The sequence below is a fragment of the Alligator mississippiensis genome, chromosome 11 (genome assembly GCF_030867095.1).
Source record: "Alligator mississippiensis isolate rAllMis1 chromosome 11, rAllMis1, whole genome shotgun sequence".
Taxonomy (NCBI): domain Eukaryota; kingdom Metazoa; phylum Chordata; order Crocodylia; family Alligatoridae; genus Alligator; species Alligator mississippiensis.
This window is the reverse complement of record NC_081834.1, coordinates 68,485,466-68,505,708: the sequence shown is the minus strand read 5'-3', so window position 1 is coordinate 68,505,708 and position 20,243 is coordinate 68,485,466.

The following is a 20,243-nucleotide window of genomic DNA, read 5'->3' as shown; positions in this document are numbered from 1 at the left end:
TTGGAACCAGTTTATCAGTTCCCCCTAAACTTTGGCAGAAGTTTGATTTCAGATCACACTCCCCACTTGCTCTCATCTTTAAATCTAAAAGCTGGCGGGCAAAGCTGTTAGTTTGGGGAATATATTTGCGATACTTAAATCCTAAAATAACAAGTAGCTGGGTGTTTTATATGCTACTTCCATACTGGAAATGAATTCTTGCATCAAATATTCATTTTGGAATCTGTTTGATTTACAAAATCCATTTAACACCATCCAGTCACTAGCAGTTGGTGATACATTCCTAATGAACTATTAGCTTTTATGTAGATTTTGTTTTTGGAGATGTGTGGGCGATGCTTGTTTTTCTATTGAAAACATATCGGCTTGGTGCCTATCACTGGAAGAGCCTTGCATCCCAGATCTTGAAAATAAATAACGTCCTTCACAGTGGGCAAAAGAAATAGGTACCGAGGTCATTTCGTGGAGGGACACACGAACTTGGCTGAAGACCTGACTACACCGCTAATGTTTGTTATTGCTTGTAGGGCTGTTGTAGGGTAATGTATAGCTGAGTTTGTTGGTCATGTCTTTAGCATGCACTTCATTTGTTTGAAGGGTGCAAACCTCCGGAGCAGTAAAGAAACGTACCACAGCAGTTCTCTGTCAGACATGGTAGTAACACCAGTAAACCCTGGGCAGGACGTTGTATTCTGGAGTGCAGGCCAAAATGAAGAGCACCCCCCAAAGGTACTGGAAATGGAAGGTGTTTAAGTCCCAGGCAACCCTTGTTATTCATGTCTGATTCATTCCCTGGTCTTTCTTCAGTAAGCATTGACTAGCGCTCTTAATCTCTATATGCACAACCAGGAGGGTTGCACATGTGCTTGGTATCTCAATGATGGGCTCATAAAACAGAGAACAACATCCAGGGGAGAATTCAGCTCCTATTATCTTTTGTTCTTTCTCTCATTTACCCAAATTTTAATCTAGAGTTTAATATCATAACTACTGATAGGAAGTGGTATCACAGATTAAATCCAACACGTTACTGTGTGTGAAATCTTGCCCTTAATCAAATAAATGTCAAAATTTCCTTTGGTTTCAATAGAGTCAGGATTACATGGACCCTTTTCTGTATTGATCCTTACGGTTGGGTTAGAAAAGACTGATAGGATAATAGTAACTTTTCCCCAAGAGTTCAGAATTGGTGTGTTGCCTTAAAAGATATTTTTCTGGGAAAGATAATATTCTTAAATGCACAAATGCATGGATTTGGATAAGGTTCATTTTATCTGATAGAACTGTGTGTGCATATGTGTATAAAAGGTCATATAATAGCTGAGTCTGTTAGACCGAATATGTAGTTTCTTTTGCTCCTTTGAAGAAGCTAGTTGCACATCAAAGATAGTTCATTAGTTTATATAATTCAAAGAATTCTTAGGTAGACGAAAACCAGAGGAGTAAATGCAGGGTAGTTTGCGCATATATTAGTACCTCACAGGTGGGGGGTGTGTGTGTGTGTGGTACTCTTTTCAAGCAATTGGAAGTAATTCACATCTGTGAGTAAGAACACATTTTCTTGATCCCACAAGTGCATTTCCGCCCGCTGTAATGCTGAGCCAACAATCATGTGGTTTTACATAAAAAGACATACGCCCCAGAAAGTCCCACTGGAGCATTATGATTTATGTGTTTTAAGTCTGCTTCTCATGTTAATACAGGGCATACATTGGGATTATTAACTGAGCATAAGGTACCAGAGTTGCAAACTAAAACCTTTGCTTAAATCTTTAAGGTTCCAGAAAAAAACAACCTCTAAATGTTACCGGGATCACGTGGGCCATCAAAGATGTTCTTCAAGGTAAGCACTTCTGTGTATTGGGCTTAAACTAATGTTCACTTATTATCAATGGGAAATCTGAAGTCAGCTCATTAAACACAAAGCCATAACTTCAGTAACTGTATGATCAACACAGGTTCATATTTAATTTAATGGCAATTACACTTGTTCCCTCGTTTGAGCCAGTTACTCATAAAACACCTGGCAAAATGTTCTGATTTTGAACCGTAAACAAGATTTTGAGCCCAATTTTGTACTTCTTCTTTTAAGGCACAGACAGAAGTGACAATTTTCACCCAGTCTGATCACAGAAAGCAGGTATAGCTGTGACCAAACAAGTGCAGACAGCTTAAAAAGTGGCTGATCGGGTGAAAATCTGACCCCTCATTGCATGAGGGGTCAGATGAAGACGTTTCAAAATAGAGTGTTGTCTGTAACTTCTGTCTGTGCTGCGTGCCAGCCTGTTTTCAGAATGGGAGAGGGGAAAGGGAATGGAGAGAGTTTGGTCTGGGGGGTTTTCAGCCCCTGCTGAAGGGTGGGGTGGGTGTATTGGAGCCCCCCCAAGGAAGGGGGGGGGGCACTGCAGTTCAACCACCTCACCCTCCAAAGCTGGCTGGGGAAACCGTAGATCAAGTTCCCTCTGCTCCATTTCTCCCTCCCATTCTGAAGCAGGGACAGGCTGGGAGAAAGGAGGGGCCATTGCTAGGGGAAACTGGCTGCAGGCTCCCCCTTGGAGGCAACAGTGAACTTCCGTTTGGCCCAGGGGATCGTTATAACTCAGAACACTTCCTGCAAAGCGTTCTGAGTTACACGGGGGAGCTGCACTTCTGTCTGCACCCTTAATGCTCCACGTGTTATTTTAACAGAAACAAAACTTCTTGTCACTCTGCTTCTTCTTTTATATATTTTTTTTTTCCTTGGGGATAATTTTCATCGTGCTATATGATAATTCCCTTAAAGTGTGGTTATAACATATGATCTTTGTGAGGGCCTGATCCTTCAGGCTTCTGAAATGTATAGTGCCTGCTTCTGGTAACAGGTCCATTTGTTCTAGATTTGTTTGTGCATCTTGAACATGGTGAACAGACCTGGATGGTTTTGATGTTTGATGTTCTGAATATTGTGCAACCACTTGACCAATGAAGAATACAAGAAAACTTCTTCCGTGGTCATTTGGCAGCATGCTATACATCACCTTGGCACTCTTGTAAATGGCTTTGGGAGATGCAGAATAATGCATGCAATGGCTAGTGTGTATCAGGCTCTAGGCAAGTGCTGGAGATCTGTGCGTTGTCCATCACTTGGTGTATGCACAATGTGAGCTCTGATTTGTGATACAGGCAGTCCTCGGACTTACGACATAATTGGTTCCTGAAAACTGCGTCTTAAGTCAAAACGTAACTCAGAACCATTTTTCCCATAGGAAACAATGTTATAAATGGGGATTGGTTCCTGAACCAAAGCTTAATTCCCTATTTTCACCAAAAATAACCCAGAATTTTGTACTCAATCAATTCTAGATTAATAATATAGCTACATTAATGCATTTGTATTATAAATAGCAATCATATTGATTTGGAAGGATTTCTTTGAGGTGACTTTGCTGGACTTTTTGAAAGGCTCTTGGTTGGACTTTTTGAAGGGTTCTTGGCTGGAGTCTTCTCAGGAGTCTTGGCTGCAGGTTTTTCTGGAGTCTACTCTGCTTTCTTAAAGAAAGTGTCCAAGCAAGTTTGGACAGATGTTCTCCAGGGACACGGGCGACCCAGTGAACTTGTTCGCTGGTGTGGCATTGCATCAGAGCAAGCATTGTAAAGTCAAAACTGACATCATAAAGTTGAAACAGGGTGTCAATTTATAAACGTTGTAAGTGCGAACCGTTGTAACTCAAAACGTTGTAAGTTGAGGACTGTCTGTACGGGTGCCTGCAGCCTCATTCTCCCCATCAGCAGCTTGAAAATGGCACTGGCTCACAAATACCCAGATATATGATGAGATTGGCAGAAGAACTTTAGAAATGTGTTAGTTTGGCCCCAAATCCCACACTGCACAGAGCCTAGTGCTGGAACATTGTCACCAGGATGTCTGCCCAAATGGCTATGCCCTTATTTAAAAAAGGTACAGCGCTGTGATCCCAATGGAAAGTAGATTAAGCTGACATGACAAAGCAGGATGGCCTGCTTTCGAAACACTTTACTCTTGACTAGCTGAAGTGGGAAAACATCATCTCAGGTAACTTGCATGAGTAGTAAGTGTTCTCCGTTTAAGAATTATATGATTCTGTACAGAAGGGCAACATGAGCTGATAGTTAAACCGTAGTATTGCGAGTTAGGCAGTCCTGGTCCTGTGGTTTCTAGGTCTTGTTTTATCCTCACCTTAGAAAAGTCAGTTTATCTCCTTATACATCCATTTCCTCCTTTCTAAATGGGAGGACTAATAACTACTGTGAGGAGGTGTTTGCATGAGTTCATTAATGTTCATAAGTGCTTTCAAGCCTTGGAACAGAAGCACAAAATGTACTGACATTTTTTTTTTTTTCCTTTGCTTAGCAGTGCCCACCAGCCGTCCCTGGGGGGACACGCTCTGAAACTAGGCAGCAGCAGCAGCAGCAGCTCTCCGACTAGCAAGCAATGGGAGGTGGGATCTCAACAGAGCAACAGATCAGCCTCAGGTGATTCTTAGGTCAACGCTTTATCAGTTAAGATATGCAAGGCTCCTTTTGCACGAAATCCTGGTTGTGAAATCTCTTCTCTCTACACTGTGGGATTTTTTAATTGCATACCTGGTACAGAAAAGACTCTGATTGCTTTCTGGGTTTCCTGGCCTGTTTTCCTAAGAGAGAAATTCTTCTTTTTTTGAGTCCAAAAGCTGCCTGTGAGCCTGTTTCCAGGCAGGACATTTGAATGGTCTCAGTTAGGAAGTTAACAAAAAATCAGTTGTGTTGTTATTTATCCACCGTGTTGAAAGTCAGCAGAGCTGGTTCAGAAGGTAGATTGGCCCAATTAGAAGGCAAATGCTGACTTGCAGGTGTTTTCTTCCTAAACTCGTGCTACTTTATTGCATTGCTTGCTAACGAGATGATGCAGTTTAGCAGCTGTTGCACATTAATGCTTCTGCACTCTGATATCGTGTTGGCTAAAGAAAACATGAGGATTCTCATTCAGCATCTTCTGAAACATTCTTTCAGTGTATTATAATTAATTTATTAAAAACAGAGTGGAATGGGGGAAAGGGGCAAAATGTAGGAGATAGAAGCAACCACATGAAGTGCAAGCAAACTGCAAGCTGATGGGAGGTGTTGTATCATGACTTGTGCATGATGACTCGCATAGCTCACCCTGTGATTACAGCAAATGTGAGGTTAATGCCGATTTATGACAAAGTCTGATTCCTCCTAAATAAGTGGCTTGAAACTCCAGCTGGCTTGGGGCCCTGAGGAGAAAGTAAGCAGCTTGGCAGCTTTATTCCTCTCTTGTTGCCTCTAAATGTATTTTAATTATACACACAAACAATTGTTATATTATATATAATACATTAAATTATATCATATAATTGTATGTATAAGAATAAGTAGTTTGTGACGGTTGTGTCTGGAATCCATTTATATTAATTGAACCTGATTGTCCATCGTGTATACGCGCTATAAAATGGTGGCATTTTAAACCCACTTGTGCTAACATGTGTTATCATAAAGCAGGAAAAACCAGTCCCATTTTGGTAAAGTAAAAATGTTCAGATACTCACCAAAATGAACTCCGTATGTCATTAAAAGAGAAACAAAAAAAGTATTTTTAAAGGGAGGTTCATTTTGGTAATTTAAAGCATATGCTAAATGAAGGAGAAATTGCTTCTTTATTAGATTTCTACAGTCAAGGCTATTTTGCTATAAATGACTAACCAAAGTAGGAGCATTTTGCTTCAAGAAGAACACACGGGTTGTTTCTTTTACTGTTAGGTCATTTTATGTTTGAATAAAAATTTAGTGATGAACAATCATGCAGTGGCCTAATTCTGCCTGCATGATGTGTAACTCATGTGCTATTCTGGTCAGGAGAAATGCAAGCCTCACCAGCTATGGAAAGAATAGAAAACCTCCCCTGCGGTTTAAACAGTCTCCTTGGGTGCTTAAGTGCAATTAAATTGCAGCTATTTTGGCAAGTGATGTTCAAGGAAGAGCTTGTTACTGTTCCAAACCCAGAGGAACAGTGAATGTGATGTGAAAAGGGCTGTAAATACAGTTGAACTGATCTTCCAGCATAGTTGATTCAAACAGCGACTGGTAACAAGCTAGGAATCAAATAGAAAATGTACGTATAATGATGATCATCAAAGGTATAATGCACGGATAATGATGATCGTCAAACTACCTCAATATACAAATGAGGTTATTGCATCCTAACGTGTACAGGCTAGATTGTCCCACCCTTGCACAAAGCACTTCTGTGTTTGCATGTGGTCCACTTCCATCCCTAGTTCATATACAGAAGAGAACAGTGAAGGCTTGTGGAGGCCAACACATCAGTCCCAGCCCCGGCATGTCCTTTCTGACCCGTGCTCGGTTCCTGCGTGCAGATCTGCTTGTCTTCCACCATATGCAGTGGCTGTGTGGTTTCCACAGGGCTCGTCTCACCCCTTGCAGAAGTGTATCGCTCTCCACTAGATTTCAGAATTATACAGCCAGGCAGAGAGCTCTCTCTGATAGCTAAACCCTAACGCTACTGTCTACAACTCTTTTGCAGGGAATCAAGGACTGTCTAAGGCAGAGAACCCCCTGTCCCCCAACCACGTGCAGCGATGCAAGAAGTCTGAAAACACCCCTCCTCTGACCCAAGTTTCAGTCGCTTTTACGGGGGTGGTTTTCACTATCAATACTATTTCTGTTTTGTTCACAGTTTCTATGGCGCAGACATTTAGAAAGGGTTAACACGAGTGTAACCTGTGTTTAAATAAATGATTAATCAATTGTTGTTGAAGCCAAAGGTAACGAGGTGGCTGATAGACATGGCTTATAACTATCTGGAACGTGTTGTACTGCTGGGCTTATAACCAGCTTGAACATATGCCACTCCTGGGCATAACATGCTTGATAATTTATTAACCCTTCACAAGACATAGATAATATGCCATTAATGTAAAGTGGAACTTTCTGTGTGTGTCTTATTTGTTAAATCAGCCTTGTAACGTTTGCTGGCTGCCTCTCACTTCAGATAACTGGAGCTAATAGTGCCTTTGGCAAGAGATTAGAAGTGGAATGGTTGGTATTTTAAAAGTTGCAGGGAAGGGTCTCGATGGCTTGAAGTAACGCAGAGCCAGACCACACGTCAAATTTAAAGCAAGGCGGTGGTGTCCTAAAGTTTGTAACTTCCATTAGTGATGGAGGAGGAAAGTTAAGTGATGCTTGTCGATGACTTGGGAGAACTGAGAGCCCCTGTGTGACTGGAGTGCCTAAAGCTGGGCTGAGCTGTAGTCTCAGCTCCCATGTATAAAACTGAGAATGACCCGCCTCTGTTTTACAGAGATGTTGTGGCTATGAGTGCTTTAAAGATGATGAGGATCTCCGAGATTCTGGTAATGAGGCTGCCCTTAAGCTCACCTCTACCTCATCACTACCTCATCCATTTACCACATCCAGGGTTAAATAGTGCTGCTGTGCTCTCAGCTGATCTCCCTCTAGATTAGCATCAAAGCTACGATCCGAATGAGTGGTGTCAAGGATCACAGACACAGTGGAAGCCAAGGGCTCAGGGGGCTTTGGCCACTGAGTCTCACTAGAGATGGTCCTTCCAATTTAGGGCCAAATGCTGGCCTTTAGCCACTACCGAGGTTGCTGTCTGCAACCCCCCGGAGGAACAGACACGGCTCAACAGGCTTGTGAGAACGCTCCAGCAAAATTTGAAGTGGGACATTTCATGTTTTTCCTGTGCACAATGCTTTTCCCTTCAAGGGTTTTCATCACAGGCATTAGAACTCCTCCTTTAAATAGCATGAAGACGAAGCCTGATTATCACCCAGGAACTGAGATGTAGCTGATTTTTTTTTTTTAAATGGATCAGATGAGCAGCAGCTGTACTGCTAATGACTCTGAGGATGCCCTGCTAAAATACAGTGAGATATGTCAGCCTTTGATTTAATATCTTAGTTAAAATTAACCACATTCCATTGCCAGGGGATTGCAGTCATTTCAGTTTAGCTCATTATTCTTTTTGAAATCTCAAGCTTCAGTTTTGTACCATTGAAGAGTCTCATCTTTTTAATAAATATTCGCAGCATAAAAGGTATGGTAACTACTTATGCTGGCACCAATTGGAAGTGCAATGACATGGTTGCTCCTGTGGTTTTGCACTGGAAAAATGCAATTGAATTTCCTTTATTCAGAGTCCAGGCTTCTTTGCCAAGGGAAAGGACGGTGCCAGCTCGTTCTGGAAAGCAGCAGAATATGCATCATCGAGTGATGAAGTAGGCAGCAGTGATGATGATGATGTAAATCACACAAGGTTGGGGTTTTTTGCTTTTCTTATATATTTCTAAGTATTGAAGGAGAACCGGGCCCGCATCTTCAGCGCTAACTGTGCAGTGCTCCACTGAACTCAGTGCACTGTATTTCCACCAGTTTAGAATTTCATCAATCATATTTTCTGAATATTTGAGTGCTGCAGAATTATTGCAGTTATCAGATCATACATCTCGGATTTGCAATTTTTTTACCAAGTTGGTCTTACAATGACACATTCTTCTGTAGCTTCCAGCTCACACTCACATGCACACTCTCTTGCTTTTATTTTTTTTGACTGCGGTGCTTACCAATCATTCAAAATGTATATTGTTACCAAATTTGCCCATTACGTTGGGGTGTGCTCATTTATTAGGGATAGTTTCTAGGGTCTTGGTGATTCTGTCAGTGTGCTGCTTGTGTTACTATACGGAGCTGTATTTCTCCCTTCTGCAAGCCCTCACCCCCAGTGGAGCTATCTTGCAGGACTCAGTCTCAATGGGACTGGGTTCCTCCAGTCACCAAATCAGTCATACACACAAACACACACAAATTAACGTGACACGCCTGATCTGGCCGGGCTGATCAGCATGGACAGGCTGACACCCTCATATGCCAAGAATCAGTTCATAAGAGCAACAATAAAACGCAGTCAGACACAAGCACACAGGTGAACAGAATCCCTCTGAATCCGGCTGGGTGTCCAGCTGACACCCTCATGGGCCAGCATTCAGTTCATAAGGGCACGTCTGAGTCAAACTGGGTCAATCAGCCTGTACAAGCTGATCCCCTTATGTGTTTCAAACTCAGCATGTCCCAATCTTGGCCTCTTGATGAGCAAACCCCACAATAATTTAGGCTTCACAGGGATCTTTAGCATAGGTAAAAGAAGCGTTGCTGCAGAGCACAGGAGGAAAAAGAAGCAGAGAAGTAAAAATATACCCAATTACTACCAGTTTGCCTATAAAAGTTATTTATTGCTAAGCATATGAAATATATAATAGTACTAGTAGTAATAGACATGCAAAAGAAAAACAAACACAAACAATGACAATACTACCCTGGTTTCACTAAGTATTTGGGGAAACTTAGCTCAAGCTTAACTGATACAGTTCAGGTTCAGAAGTTTATGCCTAGAAAGAAGAGAGAACGCTGGGAATCTCACCGAGTCCATGGTACCCAGGCTGCAAAGCTGACAGGCACAGTCCGTAGCACAGTCCTTGAAGAGAGAGACGATCTGTTCTTCCAGCGTCCCAAGAACGACAGGGGATGGTGTCAGCACAGGAGTTTTCTTCTTCTTCTTTCTTTCTCCTTTTCTTTCTCCTCTTAAGCACACACAGTTACAGATTTTTATACCCTCAGTTCAGCTGCTTTGAAGCACCCTCAGTAGTATATATCATTGTCTTTTCTATCGACAAGGGGTTATCTGGTTTGGACCATCTCAGGAAACTGATTGATAATCAGGAAACACTTAAGATTAGGGAGTAACCCAAATACTTGGGAGCCAGCTTGAGATTCCTATGGGTGGCAGATATCCTGATGGGATATCTCATGGTTTCTTCAGGAACAATAGATAGCTTGCAGCATCAGGATTTTGGATTTTTACTTGTTGTGCACAAGCCTCAGCTTAGCATGACTTTTCCAGATTTTACTATAGTCTTTTAACAGACTTAAAGCAATTATTGGGGTGCTCATAACCTTTTGTGGAGAGGACTCCCACCAGTCGTCTCGGGAAAGATACGACAACACCTGGGATTAGGGCTCCAGCAGGCTGGATGCTGTGATGAACCCTTAACCATTGTTCAAATGTTGCCCGTACCCCCTCGGACTCGGTCTCTTGCCTCAGCATTCCCTAACCCGGCAACCGAGTTTTAGTCAATCAAGTTTAAATAGGTCTCCCATACTGGGACCGGGGAATGTACGGCCCGAGATGCCTATTAGACTTAGAGCTGTGTGTGTGTGTCTGGGGGGAGAAAAGTCCTTAGCAAATCCAGATTAGAACTGGTCTGATAAATGCTGAGCTGGGTGTGTGTGAACATGGGTTAATTAACATTGGAAGCACAGATTCCCCATCATGCAGCGGTCTCCTGCTTCTCTGGTCCCAGAATTCACTGCAGTCTCTGCTTCAGGCTTTCTGTTCTCCATCTCTCATGTAAATGAACGGTCATCTGGTTCCATCTCAGATGCAGATGAGACCGAGGGCAGTTGTTCACTCTTATCACCCTTATCTGGAGAGTTTTAGGTGCGTCTCTCACTGCATCTTAATCAGTTTCGTTTAGGTAGAGGAGGGGAGGGGGGGGGGGAGTCCTTGTGAGTCGGACAGACTGCATCCTGTGCCAGGGTTGCCCAAGAATACAGAGCTGAGACGTAACAATATTTTGCTGAGAATTAATTGAGTGAAACGAAATGGCTATTCCAAATGACTTAGAGCAAAGTGATCAATCAATGAAGTGTGCTGTTTGAAACTACAAACCAAATTCTTTCCAGCATCTTCTGATTTTCTTTCAAAGAAGTTGCCTAGTTAATTCATGTTCTAGGATGTTTTCAAAATGTACCGCAGTCGCACAGAGCTCCCTGGGATGGGACTGCTTCTGGTCTAACCTGATGGTACAGGGTTTAGTCAACCTACAGGAAGAGATGAAGAGATGTATAACTTGCTTGGCAAGGCAATTGTTTGGCTTATTACCTGTTGTTTCCACTGGGCTGCTCTGAAAGCAGAGTTTTCAGGCCTGCATATGCTCCCTATTCGTGTGTTTTGAGTCCATTTTCAAGGCACAGTGGGAGGAAGAGGAGAAATATATAGGAAGTGCCACTTGTTTGAGCCACCTGAAAGTGATTTTAATTGAATGAGTTGTTTTCCCCAATTTTTCTCCTCCAACCCACCCACAGTGATTTGAAAAAGGATTTTTTTTAAATCAATCATAAGCTGACCTCAGAAAATCTGAAGGAGAAAAAAAGTATTGCCTTGCTATGAGATATACATTATTTAAGCCTTAACGTTTTGTGGCCCCTTCCTGCTAGAATCATTCTGAAGTGCCTTGTCACGGTCACGTTACGTTGGTGGTTCTCAACCGTTTTAGGCTGAAGACACCCCTTGATATACTCAAGGCACCCTTTGGAAAATGTCAGCTCTTAGTTGTCACTCTGTTTTTGACTATAATAGAGCAATTCTTCTATTTCAAGGAAATCAGAAATACCAGAACAGCTCATTTTTAACAATACAGATTCCGTCTTGAAATCTCTGCGTTTATCTTGTGAATCATGTTTGCACAACTAAGGCCGCATCCAGATGAGCGCAGGCATGTGGTATGTGGCAGTGGAGACCTATCTGTAACACCATGCACCACACATGCCGGTCTGTCCCACGCTGCTACCTTGCAGCACGTGGGGTTTTTCCCCCCGGGAGATCCCTGGGTCAAAAAACCTACGGCAAAAAAAGCGAGGTGGCGCATGTGGCAGCAGCACGCACCGCCCAAAACAGGAGCCTGGCCGAGCAGAGCCATGCTCCGGCTGCAGGCCATGCTGCCAGCTGTAGGAGCACTATGGCTGCATCTCCCCAGGGCCCCCAGGACCCCAGGTAAGGCTGCTGGATCCAGCATAGTTGCTGGCCACAGCCTTCCCTACCCCACCTGGGGCAACCTACCATGTGCCAGAGCACACATGGCACAGGTGTTCCCCAAGGACAAATAGCAGCAGCATACCTTGCCCTGCTACTACTTGTCCTTGGGGAACACCCATGCCAAGCAAGCTGCTTGTCCTCCGGGAAAGATGCCATGCTACTGGTACTGGCCCCCAGGGAAACAAGCAGCCGTACTCGTCTGGATACAGCCAAATAGTGCTAACACTGTGTGCTTCCCCATAGCACCCTAGAAAGGATCTCAAGGCACCCCTGGGTGTTGCAGCACCCTGTTTAAGAATCACTGCTTTAAATCTACATAAATTAGTACATGGCTTTGATGACTGAGTGCTACAGGGCCTTTTGTGAAAGGAGCAGAACAGCGTGACCCTTACTAGCGCTTTGTCTTTGTATACCTGGAGCCATAGCAAGAGCTTCTGTAAAATCAGAAGTGTCACATTGCCTATTAACTGAGTCCCTCCACATTGGCTGAGCAACCTTTCAATTGAAAGTAGATCCTGCGGGAAACATACCCTGATTAACTCTAATTGAGTAGAGGAAAGTAGGGATGGGGAAGGGTCAAAGTAAAATCTGTAGCCAGTCCTGAAACTGTTCATGGCCTGGAAAGCTTCCATTGCCACCGCTCTTAGGTTAAAACCTTTCCTGTGTTATAAAGCATCTCCAGAGCCCTGTTAAGAGAGTGGGAGTCTTTTCATGCACTTGTGTGGACTTTGGAAGAAACAGCAGCCCCCCTGGCTCTCCAGGGACCTAGCAGACCTCCTGAGGCTAAAAAGAAAGGCCTACAAAGGATGGAGGATGGGAGTCACCTCCAAGGAGGATTATTCTGCACTGGTCCGGTCCTGTAGGGAGCAGACCAGGAAAGCCAAGGCTGCAACTGAACTCCAGCTAGCTTTGAGCATCAAGGACAATAAAAAGTCCTTTTTCAGATATGTGGGGAGCCGGAGGAAAAGCAGGGGCAACGTTGGACCCCTGCTGAACCAGATGGGGCAACTGACAACTGACGCCCAGGAAAAAGCCAACCTATTAAATAGGTACTTTGCGTCGGTCTTTCTTCAGCCCCATGGGACGCCCGTGCCCACTACAGGGCCGGGAAGTCCGGGTGAGGGTGATCCCCTGCCCTCCATTAATGCTGACTTTGTGAAGGAACATCTTGAGAAGCTGGATACCTTCAAGTCAGCCGGCCCTGACAATCTTCACCCCAGGGTACTCAAGGAGCTGGCGAGCATCATAGCCCAGCCTCTAGCGCGGATCTTTGAAAACTCTTGGCGCTCTGGTGTAGTGCCCGAAGACTGGAAGAAGGCCAACATGGTGCCTATCTTCAAGAAAGGGAGGAAAGTGGATCCGGCTAACTATAGGCCCATCAGCCTGACTTCTATCCCGGGGAAGATCTTAGAAAAGTTTATTAAGGAGGCCATCCTTAATGGACTGGCCGACGCCAACATCTTAAGGGATAGCCAGCATGGGTTTGTTGCGGGTAGGTCTTGCTTGACCAATCTCATTTCCTTCTACGACCAGGAGACCTATCACCTGGACAAGGGAGATGAGATTGATGTCATATATCTTGACTTCAAAAAAGCCTTCGATCTGGTGTCCCATTATCATCTGTTGGAGAAATTGGCCAATTGACGCCTTGGGTCCCCCACGATCCACTGGCTGGAAAATTGTCTCCGGGGTCGGACCCAGAGGGTAGTAATTGATGGAAGTCACTCAACGTGGTGTCCTGTGACCAGTGGGGTCCCCCAGGGCTCTGTCCTTGGACCCATACTGTTCAACATCTTCATTAATGATGTGGACACTGGAGTCAGAAGCGGACTGGCCAAGTTCGCCGATGACACCAAACATTGGGGCAAAGCATCCACACCAGAAGACAGGAGGATGATCCAGGCTGACCTGGACAGGCTCAGCAAGTGGGCGGATGAGAATCTGATGGTGTTCAACGCCAGTAAATGCAAGGTTCTCCACCTTGGGGAAAAAAAACCCGCAGCATCCTTATAGGCTCGGCAGTGCTATGTTGGTTAGCACTATGGAAGAAAGAGACTTGGGGGTCATCATTGACCACAAGATGAACATGAGCCTGCAATGCGATGCTGCGGCTAGTAAAGCGATCAAAACGCTGGCTTGCATCCATAGATGCTTCTCAAGCAAATCCCGGGACGTCATTCTCCCCCTGTACTCGGCCTTAGTGAGGCCGCAGCTGGAGTACTGCGTCCAGTTTTGGGCTCCACAATTCAAAAAGGATGTGGATAAGCTTGAGAGAGTCCAGAGAAGAGCCACGCGCATGATCAGAGGTCAGGGAAACAGACCCTACGATGACAGGCTGAGAGCCCTGGGGCTCTTTGGCCTGGAAAAGCGCAGGCTCAGGGGTGATCTGATGGCCACCTACAAGTTTATCAGGGGTGACCAGCAGTATCTGGGGGAACGTTTGTTCACCAGAGCACCCCAAGGGATGACGAGGACGAATGGTCACAAACTACTACAAGATTGTTTCAGGCTGGACATAAGGAAGAATTTCTTTACTGTCCGAGCCCCCCAAGGTCTGGAACAGCCTGCCACCGGAGGTTGTTCAAGCGCCTTCATTGAACACCTTCAAGATGAAACTGGATGCTTATCTTGCTGGGATCCTATGACCCCAGCTGACTTCCTGCCCTTTGGGCGGGGGGCTGGACTCGATGATCTTCCGAGGTCCCTTCCAGCCCTAATGCCTATGAAACCTATGAAACTATGAAACTTAAGGCCAGAGTCTAGCTGGCCATTTCACAGAGGGAATATTTCCTTGTCCCTAATTAGACTGCAAAGCTGCTTTGCTATATGCTCATATTTTGGCTGAGTATAAAGGAGACAGAGCCACAGCTCACATAATATGTTCTGTCTCAGAGAAGGCATGAATGAGACATGTCCATTAATGCTGGGGCATAGGGATGTCCTCTGAAGAACAACCTCTGTGTATGTCCCCACAAGAGCCATAACAAGGACAGCTGTCTTTCCCTGCGCCTTCAGCAGTCACACGTGCTGCTAGTTTTCTGTTGTGCTTATGTGTGAGATTAGCCAGAATTTGTCCACTCTCTTTTTAGTAAAGGACTTCAGAGCATGGGACCTAGCTGAACCAAACTCTCTATATATCTGTCCAGTGTACGTACATGTTTACCACACTGCATAATGTCCCCACTTCACTCAGACTACGTCCTCCTAGGACATGTGTAGTGTTCAAATAACTCCAAATCCCTCTAAATCAAAGGATTTCCTCGGGCTAATTTTGAAAGATCCATTCCATATGTCAGCCTGAATGTAGGAAACTTGCATACAAATCTTAAACAGGGAGTCCCTCTGCATTTCTTTGGTCCTAGTTAATAAAAGTGGATATTAATATTTTGGAAGGTCAAATCCTGCTCACCTTCTTCATAATAGCAATCTCAATAATCCTCAGTAAACTCTCCCCTGTCCCGTTGTGCTTCATTCCATTTTTGTTATATATGCAAATGTTTCATTTAATCCTGCCTGCAAAAGGAAATCACCACACATCTTTCAGTTCCGTTTTTCTTCAGTATGACGGCCCCTTTCACTGACCTGCCGCCTCGGTTATTGCCTTTAAGTACGAAAAGTGTCTCCCACCAACTGTGATGCAATGCAACTAGTGTAGTGGAAAACTTCACAGCAGGATCCAGAATTCAAGCAATTTACAGACACCAGGGGGAAAAACAAATAAAATAAGCCTAAAGGATTGTAATAATGTGAGTGCAGTAGCACAAACACCGTATACAAATATGGGGACAGTTCTTTGCTGGGTAATCGACCATTGCCCTAGCTTTTAGGTCAATAAACTGTGCTTGAAGAAAAGTGCCCTGTGGAAATAGTGATCATTCGTGGCCAACTTTTGCTATAAGAATAGGTGTTCTCCCCATTTGTTTCCAGTCTTGGCTATTCATTTGGTTGTAGTTGTACCGAGTGGGACAAAGCACGATACCTTCTGAGAGATTTTTCTTCAGGGTAGGAAGGCTGGTTCTGGACAACGTTACATAGTTAAGAGCCAAATATCAGTTGCCTAAGTGAAATGATGTTTGACAAAATGATGCTGGAAACTCGGGGCGGGGGGGGAAACTAAAGTAATCTCTCAAGATAGGAAGGGGTTCTACTTGCAAGTGAGCGTCAGCATAAAGTCTCTGTAGATATGTGCACAAGCTAATCACGGAAGAAGAAATTTCAAAGCGTAGCTGGTAACTGTTAATTATGAGTAGTTACTTTGAAAATGTTTGTGTTTTGGGTGGGTTTTTTTCCTCTTGGATTGGTTCTGCTCATTAATTGAAATTTGTTACCAGGCAACCGCTAAGTAATAGAGTGGCAGATTTCTCAAGGACAAGAGCTCCGGATGGAATTGAACTGAAACCTCAAAGCATCGTTGTGGAGCAGAAGGTAATTTGGCCATGCTGAGGCAGTGGGTATGATGTGTAGGGGAGTCAGAGCCCTCATAACTGCTAACGCACACGAGGACTGCCCTTTCCATTTCTTCTCAACAGCAGTCGGGCATTTCCTGTAAAGTCTCGATCTGCATTTGCAAAGTATAGGTACAAACACTAAAATAAAGAAGTCCTATATCAGGGTTTTTTTTTTCCTTATAATAATCCACTCATAGACTAGTTACTTTCCGGGTATAGGAGCTTTTCATATCAACACATTTATTAAAGGCACAAAGCCTTTCATTTAGCAGAGCCTAAACGAAGCATTGCTATCAATAATAATACATCATTTGGATTATTGCCACTAGCTGACAGCCTTGATCTACTTTATAACCTTTACAGCATAGAGAAAAATATCTTCTCACTTGTTAAAATATTGCCTGAAGGAGAATCGCATCAGGCCTGTTCATTTAAAGACAAAGGAGGCCCACAAAGCATCGTGGGGCTCTCTCAGTTGCCCTCTTTGGGTTCAGCTCCACTGCTTTACCAAGGAAACACTGGGCATTTTTACACATGCTCTGGGGGGAGGGCACTTTAATTAGAGCCTCTGTAATTAAAGTGCCCACAGCCTCTCACATATCAAAATGGCAGCAGGGGCGCTTTAACTAAAGCTCGTCGCTAATACAGGAGACGTGGAGGCTGCCAGAGTGTGCTAATTGGCACACTCCAGTAAACTCCATTAATCAATTAATGAAGTCTGTCCTGATGCACTGTAATTGCAGCACACCACAGCAGCCTTCCCCCATGTCTACAGGCACCCGCTGCTTCCGGAGCACAGGCTAGTCTTGTGGGTATAAGGCAGAGACACAATCAAGTAAAATCAAACCACTGCAAGAAGCTATATTCTCTGTCACTGTCTGGGAAACAGAAACACTAATAAGGGCAATGTTTGCATTTGTGGAGCCACCTTTCTTTTATACATCCCTTTAAAGCACTTTTCAAACTTGAGTGAATTTGTTCTCATTCAGCAGAGGGTGAAGGTGAAGCCGAGCGAGATCGAACATCCTGACTGCTGTCTCGGAGACGGAGCTAGGAAAAGGGCACCCGTTTTCTAACCCCAAGCTAGACCACTGAGCTTTAGTCATTTGGTCCTTTGACCTTGGGGGAAAGAATTAGATGGCATTCCCCCCGCCCCGCACCCCATGAAGAAACCTTTTAGGGGAAGAGCACCGAGGGCCCCGCTTCCAAGAGAAAATCATAAATAAATGATGAATTTTGAAAACACAATCAAGAAGAATAGAAAATTATTCGTGGCATCCCTTTAACTTGCAATTAATTACTTGACTTTTAAATGGAAAATGGTTTCTATTTAAAACGACTTTCTTTTGTTTTCAGATATATTGGCTGGCATTCAATAAGGTTTCAGCAGGCTGTTTGTCACAGGCAGTGAACTGCCTTGAGAACTGCCTTGGATTCAGCTAGCCAGAAATTGGGCTCTTGTGTTTTTTTGCCTTGATAAAACAAAGGAAGAAATATCTGATATGAAATTTAGCATCTCATCCTTTCCTGTATCTCAGGAAATGACCTTGGTCCTCAGCCCCGACCTTCTCCTTGATACTTCACAGTTGGGGGGTGCTTCCTTCCATACTGTCCTTGCCATCTGGAGCGCAGCTTGCCCTTCCCATGACCGTTTACAGATCCCAGCTCAAGCTGCGTCTCCTCCTCTAGCTGAGAACTGGTGGCCCTGGTTTCCCTGTCCTCGGGTTTGGTTTTTTTTGTGATGGCCATTGCCCCCCTCACCTTCTGCCCTGCTATATCTCTAGGTCCTGCTTATGCAATGGCTTGTAACTTGCCTAAGTTACGTGGAGTTGCCTGTTAGCAATGGGCTGCGGTCCTATTAGGGAATGTTGCAACACGGAAGTGCCTTTTGTTGGCAAAGCTGACACATCTTGAATGAATGTGACACTTTTATAATGCAACCTTGCAACTAATGCAAGTGAAAGGTTTAATGAAGAACCCTGGTGTAATGCAATGCTGGGATCAAGACACTTTTGAGTTCAGATCCTGGATCTGACATCGGTGATCTTAGGCTGAGTTACACTTCCACATGTTACACAATAGGGTGCAAGTGTGCCGGACAATGAGTTGTAACTTCCAAACCTTGTCTCCTGTGCAGGACAAATTTGGAGGGAAACAAAGTTCCAGCACCCACGAAGGGCTTTGGAGCATAAACAACCAGAACTATCTCCTGCCAGATCTCCTCCAGCAAAGCCAGATTTCTGACTCCTCAGCAAACCAGCAAAAGGTTACATAGAATAGTCAGGGAGCCCAGAACAAATCCGTGAATAATAAGGTACAGCTTCCAGCTTCAAGACTCACTGCAATAGCCCTCGTTTCTCCTTGGGCAAAGGGACCCAGAGTTCGATTCAGTTGCTTGGAGCCACTCTTTCTGAAGAGACCGGTTACCTCTGACCCCTCTCTTCTCTGAGGCAATGTCTGTGCTGCCTCCCCGTTCAGCCCAGGACTAATGCCAAGAAAGGTTCCCACCCACTCAGCCCGGCATTGTGCTTGGCCGGCCTCAGCAATTGGGAGCATAGATGGCTCAGAGAGGTCCTGAGCACAAGGCCAGGGCCAGGGACTGAGTACTCATAGATTCATAGATTCAAAGATTAATAGATGTTAGGGTCGGAAGGGACCTCAATAGATTAACAAGTCCGACCCCCTGCATAAGCAGGAAAGAGTGCTGGGTCTAGATGACCCCAGCTAGATACTCGTCTAACCTCCTCTTGAAGACCCCCAGGGTAGGGGAGAGCATCACCTCCCTTGGGAGCCCGTTCCAGACCTTGGCCACTCGAACTGTGAAGAAGTTCTTCCTTATGTCCAGTCTAAATCTGCTCTCTGCTAGCTTGTGGCCATTGTTTCTTGTAACCCCCGGGGGCGCCTTGGTGAATAAATCCTCACAAATTCCCTTCTGTGCCCCCGTAATGAACTTATAGGCAGCCACAAGGTCGCCTCTCAACCTTCTCTTGCGGAGGCTGAAAAGGTCCAGTTTCTCTAGTCTCTCCTCGTAGGGCTTGGTCTGCAGGCCCTTGACCATACGAGTTGCCCTTCTCTGGACCCTCTCCAGGTTATCCGCATCCTTCTTGAAGTGTGGCGCCCAGAATTGCACGCAGTACTCCAACTGCGGTCTGACCAACGCCCGATAGAGGGGAAGTATCACCTCCCTGGACCTATTCGTCATGCATCTGCTGATGCACGATAAAGTGTCATTGGCTTTTCTGATGGCTTCGTCACACTGCCGGCTCATGTTCATCTTGGAGTCCACTAGGACTCCAAGATCCCTTTCCACCTCTGTGCCACCGAGCAGGTCATTCCCTAGGCTGTAGGTGTGCTGGACATTTTTCCTCCCTAGGTGCAGCACTTTGCATTTCTCCTTGTTGAACTGCATCCTGTTGTTTTCTGCCCACTTGTCCAACCTATCCAGGTCTGCCTGCAGCTGTTCCCTGCCCTCCGGCGTGTCCACTTCTCCCCATAGCTTTGTGTCATCTGCAAACTTGGACAGAGTACATTTGACTCCCTCGTCCAAGTCGCTGATGAAGACATTGAAGAGTATCGGTCCAAGGACCGAGCCCTGCGGGACCCCACTGCCCACACCCTTCCAGGTCGAGACCGACCCATCTACCTCGACTCTTTCGGTGCGACCCTCTAGCCAATTCACCACCCACCGGACTGTGCAGTCATCCACATCACAGCCTCTTAACTTGTTCACCAGTATGGGGTGGGATACCGTATCGAAGGCCTTCCTGAAGTCCAGGTATACGACATCCACCCCTCCTCCTGTGTCCAGGCGTTTCGTAACCTGGTCATAGAAAGAGACTAGGTTGGTCAGGCACGATCTGCCCGCC